Raw genomic sequence first — 8624 nt, forward strand, 5'->3', positions numbered from 1 at the left:
AATACCTCTTCATTTCTAACCTTTTCTACCCACGATATCCTCATCATCCGCCTATAACACCACATTTCGAACGCTTCTAACCTTTTCTTTTCTGCCGCACCCACTGTCCATGTTTCGCACCCGTACACGCCGCGCTCCAAACATACACCTTTAACAACCTTTTTCGAATTTCTAAATTAATTGATCGAGAGCATAGAAGTGACTTCTTTTTATTGAGGGCAACTCGACCCTGCGCTATTCTCTGCTTTATATCCCTACTACTCCTTCCGTCCTGACTTATCTGACTTCCTAGATACCTAAAATCAGCCGCTTCTTCTAATTTTTCGTCTCCAGCTTCGGGCTAACGGACTTCACTAGCACCTACTATATCTAATTCTAATCTATTTTTCTCGACTTTCAAATTTTCCAATTTCCCTACTTGCCTCATTGTCCTAACATTCCACACTCCGACTCGTGAAATATTTTACCTACCCCTATTGCACTTATTGATGACAAACCCCGAGGTAGTCCCCGCCTGGACATCCAAATGGGGGACTAGTTTGCATCCGGAGTGCTTTACCCCAGAGAACGCCATCATTTTAGTTTGGTGTGGTTTACTTAGGATATCATAATGTAGTGGTTTCCCGTTACTTCCACATCGCACTATTGTGCATCAGAGTGTCATACCGATCCTCATGATCCCTGCCATCCTGGGTACTGAAAGAGCTGCTACCCTCTTTCAGGGACTTGTCTTGGTCTGGTTTCTCTTTAAGAACCTCTCATTATGGTTGAACCTATGGTCCAGCTCCTTATAGGAAATGACTTAAAATTTTCTATTGCTAACGTAAATCGCTTTTGAAGCCGATATTGCTTTCAAAACCGCCTAGGCGGATCTGAAAGTGGCGGATTATTGAAATTGTTTACGAAAAGCACTAACACGCTGTAAGAAAGTAACTTTCATGAAACATTGTATGTGTAGCAAAGAGTCCTTCACTCGTCCTGCGGTCTTGCGATAGACTGCTACCAAGTTGCTTTTAACGCGTCCATTAATAACGGTACAAGTTCTTGGTCATTGACTTGACCATCAAATTCTCCCGGTGAAGGCACCGACTCATTACTGCCGTTGCGACCGTGGATGCGTATGACACACTTCCTTAGCCCACTGACCAACAATGCAATACGAAGAACGTTTTCGACTTCTTCTGGAAACGTCAGAACGGCTCTTGACGTCGTCAGAGAACTTTCCTTGACGAGCGTTTCGCGATAGGGTTGTAGACTACTGTTCGCACTTTCACTATCGATAAAACGCACGAAACTTTCCCCAATTGTCATTCGTTTTGCTGTATTTACTTGAGAACAGTGTTAAAAATATGGACATGCAAACGTGATGTTTAAATTTTTAAAAAGTTCGATCCAAGCCTGGAAAAGGTCAAAGTGAGGGGTAGTTTTTTTTGTGGTTTTTACGTGCGTGTCTGATTTGTGTTCTGTGACAGGACCTGACTGGTTTAAGTGGCCTGAATCGTTATCAGTAGCGTTTATTTTGGCGTGCGTGCTTGGAACAAAACACTAGAGATTACCGTTAGTTGTTTTGGGACAAAAGGAACATTTCCAATTGGGAAATTTAAGGTAGTTGAATCCTTACTAATACTTGAAACTATATTAGGTACATATAAACTAATTGTCATTCAAATTGACGAAATACTTCTATAAACATTGAGCAGATATCATTTTGACAAATTGAATAGAGGAGGCTTGTAATTCCATTTAACATTAAATGTTTTAGTTAGAAAAATATGTTTAGACATCACAGTGTCTTCTTCAAATAACAGTTACCCGTCGTGACCTCACTCTTGGTATATGTGATAGATATTTAATAACTACCGTGTATGCAGTATATAGAATTTTCTTAGAAATGCGTCAATTAGAAAGCAGGATTTGGTTTGTTTAATTGTTTATAAAAAATTTTTGGCACCTGCTTGAGTTTGCACTTGACTTACTATAAACAAATGAAAGTTTTCTATTGTTAGAGATCGAGGTGAAAATCGAAATCTTCTTCTGACTAACTTGTTATCCTACCTGCAAACGGTTAGTGTTTTTTCTATTGAAGTTTTATTGAAGATACGTTTTTGTAAAGTAGGTAATAAAAGAATTTTGATTTTTTTTCTATCTGTATGAGTAATTAGCTAGTTGTGCTTGCATAGAAACTTTTATACCCCGAAATCATTTTTGGTACAAAAACAAGCGAATGACTTTGGTGTCGGTACATATTAGGGTTTATACAAAAACTGACATTTTAGAAAACCGGTTTTCGAATAGTAATTTTTCTAGAAAACCGGTTTTTGTAAAGTAGGTAATAAAAGAATTTTGATTTTTTTTCTATCTGTATGAGTAATTAGCTAGTTGTGCTTGCATAGAAACTTTTATACCCCGAAATCATTTTTGGTACAAAAACAAGCGAATGACTTTGGTGTCGGTACATATTAGGGTTTATACNCTCTAGCAGTCAATCAAATTTCTTTTCAAAGACCACAGCTACTCCGCGGCCCATATATTCAAGTCTGTCATCACACAATGCACCAACATGTATTCCAATGAGCCACCAAATAAGTCTTGGGGTCTTCCAGATATGACCTTAAATCTGTTAAATATGGATTACTCAGGGTATGATTTATTATCCTCGGCGTCTAGTCCAAAAGTTACAGACCATCGGCCGGCCCCTGTTTGCGACATACTGAAGAAGCGTCGGAAATCAATGTATTGATTAAGGATTACGGTTAAGGGTAATCCTTCCCGAATCATGTTCTGTCCTCTCTTCAGAAGATCATGTCTATATCTATTTAAATCATCTCAACCCTGATTGAAAATAAACACATTTTTTAAAAAATTAACCAAAATATTTTCATTGGTAACAGCCGTAGCTGGTTACTTTACATTAAAACGACTCCCCATAACTTGTACATGTATGTAGTATATTGTACTTAAGTAGTTGATATTTTTGAATGTTTGTGGCTTTGGTTTACGGATGGTGTGAGTAAGTCGTAGCTTATTTATACCACAATATAAATAGAAAATTTTCGATTTCAATTTATGGGCTGTGTTACTATTACTAGCTACCTTTCAATTTCAAATTGTATCCTGCTAATTAATACGTCAAGCAAAATTTAGAGGCATTTTAATTTCTTGCTTGGCACCACCACAGAATCCCGAGCCAAAATTTGCAAAATTATTACCTGCTATTCCTTAAAATTTCACTACAAAATCGCTTCGTTTGAAATCGGATTCCCCGTCTGGTAGTTTCAATAAATAACTGATCTAGAACTTGCCGTCGCTCTTTAGAAATTCACACACGCATGTATCGTGTGACCCGTTGTTCCGCATTCTTTTTTAATAAACGTAAAATTTACCTGCCGCCTACGGAAACTCTACAACAAAAGACTCCCATATTAATTTTTTTTTAAGATACCTATTGTTTCATGAAAATAATAATTGAATTAATAAATTATTACAAAACAAGGGAAAAGTGTAGATGTAGATGATTACGAAGTTGAACGTGTTAAAACAAGAATTTTTATGTTTTCTTTAGGATGATTGCGTTAAATAGTAAAAGCTTGCGTTGGTGTAGTTAGTAAGAACGTGTTTTCTTTTTTAATCCTGAAGGGGGTGAACAGTTGCCCACGCTGTGCCTTCGTTTGGCTTCCTTACAACTCAATAACATCATTATGCATGCACATGTAATAAATATAGGCTTATTACATTAATTATGTAATTAAAAACTTTTCTAACGGTATTTTCCGCAGGCATTTCAATATTGTGCACGCTTTAAGTTTACAAAACCTCTAACAAGAATCTCATTGTTTTCGAGGTACTTCTTTTTTAATTTTGAAAAACAAAAAAATGTTTTATCGGGGTCGCAGTCCGCTTGTTTTTTTGAATGGTCCGAACCGTTGTAAATTTCATATATATTATATGCACTTATATTAGGCAGAAAAAGTATGCTTTATTTACTCCCCTGGTGTGTACTTGTATTAATTTTCTCCACCCCTCGGACAGGAAGTGAAATTTGTTCGGATGTCATGTACACGGAGAAAATGAAAAAGAAAAATTTACCTAAACATTAAAGCTATATTTACAATTTATCCCACCAGCCCGTTGCTTCGTAAGCTAAAATAATAAAAATTACAATTTGGACCCCAATTTGTAAAAATAAAATCACAGCAGAAATAAATTTATTAGATATTTTAGTTGATATAACAAATTAAATTGTAATAATTAAGAAACTTGAAATAATTTTTAAGAAAGCATGCCAAAATTGAGATTATTACAAGTTACCTGATAAATTGTATTACTTCTACGTAAAATTCAGTCATTTGCAATCGAAAATTGTAATGTTTGCTTTGCCATGCAGCAGTCAGTCAGTCATATTCATCTACAGAAAAATCGTAAAAGCTTTCGACTTGTGCGAATTAATGGATATTTTTGTATCATTAAATAAAAATACTGTATAACTCTTATATCAGGCATGTCTAGTCAGAGACATATTAGAGGCAGAAACAGGAGTTAAGCGGAGCAGAGGTAGACCTAGATTAGATTACTGTTTGCAAATAGTTAAGGATGTGGGCTGTTCTAGTTTTAGGGAAATGCGAAGATTAGTTCAGGATAGGAAAGAGTGGAGGTACGTGTCCAACCAGTCTTAGGACTGATGACCTTATGATGATATAATTTTTCAAATGCGTCTTGTGTTGATAGTGAAGTTGAATGCTTCCGATTTTAGCATTGTCAAAGTGTAAAATGAGAACCAGGATCAGTTTCCAAGAAGGGAAATTAAAAAAAAAACTCATCGTCCCTCAATCCCTTTTTTCTTGGCCACCCTGTTTAAATAAAAATTAACTTATAAATCGAATTTACCATATTCGAACGTGCATATATAATATGACGATAGAAGTAGGTATTCAGTTGGACGAACAAATAGAATGTATCTTTTATTTTATTTACCGAACTGGTCGAAGAATGCAGTGCTATTAAAAAAGCTACATGTGTATACAAATGCATATCATTCTTTTGGCCATCATCCTATGTGGCATTTTCATCTAGCGTCACATACATGAACACTGTTATTGTATTTTACTGCCTGCGGCAGCTACGTTTCTGTGATATTCGTAATCTAGAGCCAACATAGGTACTTGGTCTGACATAAAAATAATACCCAAAATCTAAAAAGAGGAACGCAGTGCAAGACGATTGTTTATCGATGAAGTTGTGTAGTTGTATCTACACTTACAACAAATTTGATGTATGCTGCACCTTCATTTTACCTGTTTTCTTTGTTCGAAGGCCGCAATTATTTATTGGGTTTTAATATTTTATAAAAATGTGCAAACAAACTTTATGGGAAGAGGAGTATTTTTATACCGATGCGGAGGGGTCTGAGGCGTTTGTTTGCTTCACTCTCCTTTATGTACTAAACGTAATTGCGATTCCATGCATTATTTGCCAGTCTGACTCTTTACTTATCGACAAATATCGGATTTTCAGTGAAGATTAATTTTCAAATAAATTGGAATTCTGTTAATTATTATTCACACATGATGCATATATTATAAAATCTGACTCTTAATTCAATGACGGTTCTTGTTTTGCTTTGGTTCTTTTTGCTTGAAAATGTGCTTCCCAGAGATGTGATTTATTTGAAATGCTTGCTTTTTAAATGTAAATAAAAAATACCTATTTTTGTCTTGCATTTAAATACTTGTTTGAGAAAAGCATTTTGTATTTTATTTTAAAATACTTTTCCAAACGTATATTCTATTTGTGAAACGCAAAATACATTTTTGGCGTTAAAAGTTTTCTTAGTATCACCGATCAAACATTACATAAAATGATAAATGAAAGTTGCTCACATTGGCCATTGAAGGTATTAGAAGCTTAAAAAGGAGACAAAGAGACATTCCATTAATGCCTTCTAATTGTTTAACTGAAGAAAGCCCAAAAAATTGTTAACTCCTTGGAAATGGATAATCTAAAATATTGGATCGATATTGTTCCCTAGTTCAATGTCATGGTCCATGGAATTTAGAAGTGCCAAATTGATATCAGCACCTACTAAATCACCACTTTTCGTACCTTTAGCAAGAAACTACAAAATTTTATGAATTACGACAAAACAGCCCGCTAAACAATATCGAATTGATATACGCCAGATGTGTAAAACCGAAAACTACATAATATGGCAGAATGCTAATAAATGCCTAAAATCCAATATTCTTAGAAAACGATTCGAAAAAGTTCACTTATTAGATGAACCCAAAATTAAAGAAACTATAGATTCCATTTCTTTCTCTTAGTACAATGTGTAAAAGATCGGAAACAAAATGGGGTTGTAAATGTTTTGTTATAAAATGATTGATGTTGATTTTAAATCAATAAAATTATTTGCAACCCTCTTTGGCTCTGATCTTTTACGGTAAACAAACTATTTTGGCATTAGTGTCTTTTCTGATTAAAACGGGTAACAAAGGTAAATAAGAAAGCATATAGAAGAAGTATTTGTTGCTGAACTGAAGAAACTATAACATAAAGATAGAAAAAGAATATCTCAATCACTTCAAAGAGAAAAATATGAATCATACTCGACCTTCCCAGCTGGTGATATAATGCAAACACCACTATTTGTCTAGAAAAACTCCAATATTTAAAAAATGAGCAAATGCCTGCAAGGTTTTCTTACAAAATATTTTATACTTAAGTAAATGTAGAAAATTAAATAGGTACAACAAAATAGTATTTTGAAAATACGTATTTAGCATTTAAAATACAGAAAGGAAATCTAAGTTTTGTTGTTACGCCACTGGTACATACAAATTCACATAGCTGTTGTCAGCATATCTAGGAGACTCTAATTGCAGACTATCTTCGGAATCTCGTCTCGAGACAGGAAAGGCAGCAATTGGGGACCACGTAGTATATTTCGGGACCATAAGTCCAATGGGGTGTGTACGAACTCGTACAATGACTTCTAACACACCAAAACAATTTTCATTCGATTCATTACTTAAATCTCTTGTTTCATAAATCCCTTCATGGAAATTTAATTCAGCCATTTATACAACAAAATTAATGCTGCAATATTATTATTGTTCATACAAGTCTTGGTCTCAAACATTCATTCTTCTCACATCACAACCTTGACCTTGATCTTGATCTTGCTAATGTCTGCTCACTCTCTATTTTGATGATCAAACTTTTTGCTGTATTTTGTTTCTGTTCGTACCACCGATCTTCTACGTTAAGTCTTCATTTTGGCCGGGATCTTACTTCAGTTGTTTTTGACAACCATTTAGGTCAAATCTTGCTTGAAGTCAAGGTCTGTATTCTGAATCTCAACTTTAGTCTTGAGCTTTAATTGTTTTTATCACAAATCTGCATGCTAAGTTTAGGGGCTAACTTTGATCCTGTATTTTAAGACTCACTTTAGCCCGTAAACTTGTATATCTATTATCATACTCAATCTTGATGGCTAAATGTTTGTCTTAAGTTGCTCAATTTCGACCAAAAACAGCATCACATTAACATGAGTTAATTATTATGACGTGGAAACTAAAGCTTAATCATCCTAATGGAAACTGCCACACGAGCCAAGTTAGGTCGAATGCGAAGGTTTTGCTTACAGTTTTGGTCGATTGCTGGGATGTGGTGCATCATAAGTTCTTGCCATACGTTAGAACGGTCAATAAGGAATATTACTTGCAAGTTACGCGCAATTTGCGGGAAGCAATCCACCAGAAACGCTCTGATTTGTGGAAGAACAAAAATTGTCTTTTACACCATGATAATGCCCCTTCTCATACATCGTTGCTTTTGCGCGAATTTTTTGCCAAAAACAACACAATAATAATTCCACAGCCACAGTATTCCCCCTGTGACTTTTTCTTGTTCCCGAAACTGAAGAAGCCGATGAAACAACGACGCTACCCTACGATTGAGGAGATAAAGACAGCATCTAAGAAGGAGCTGAACAAAATCACAAAAACAATTTTTTAAAGTACTTGGAGAACTAGAAAATACGTTGGCATAAGTGTATAATATCTGGTCCATACAAAACTGTAAAGAGAAATTACAAATCAAAACAAACGAACACAAACGCATATGCAACACATACACCTACAGTACAGCGTAGGAGCTATCTGCTGATAATTTGTCGAGAGGCAATTTTCGGATTATCGCTTGCTATTAACAGCCAGTTAAAATGACTCCTTTAGGACACATCCATCTGGGGTTACACGCCGCGCGTGACGCGTGATGCTTGATGCTGTCACGCGTGACGTTACACTTTTCGGTTTTATACCCTAGTAAATTTCCTTCTTACCGATGAAAAAGTTTCACTTCAACAAAAATATAAATATGTGTAAACTTTTGATGCTGAGTAATCATTAATCACATATGCGTCACGTTTCACGTATCCTTCACAGGAAAGCACTCTGTATGTTTTGCAGATATATACGAGGGCGGTTCAATAAGTACCCGTGTGGAGACACTATTTTTTAAAGTTTTTTTTAATTTTTTAATATAGTCCCCTTTTCGAAAGATACACTTCCCCCAACGACCCAGCCATTTTTTTTACCCCTCCAAAAAATAAGATTTGTCGAACT

At 35.3% G+C, this 8624-nt stretch overlaps 1 protein-coding gene across 2 annotated transcripts in view; it reads left to right on the top strand.

Moving 5' to 3' along the window:
- LOC108732235 (putative fatty acyl-CoA reductase CG5065) overlaps positions 1 to 8624 on the top strand; it is a 55795-nt gene that overhangs the window by 23661 nt on the left and 23510 nt on the right. The window lies entirely within an intron of this gene.

Source organism: Agrilus planipennis, unplaced genomic scaffold (assembly GCF_000699045.2).
Source record: "Agrilus planipennis isolate EAB-ADULT unplaced genomic scaffold, Apla_2.0 scaffold6, whole genome shotgun sequence".
NCBI lineage: Eukaryota > Metazoa > Arthropoda > Insecta > Coleoptera > Buprestidae > Agrilus > Agrilus planipennis.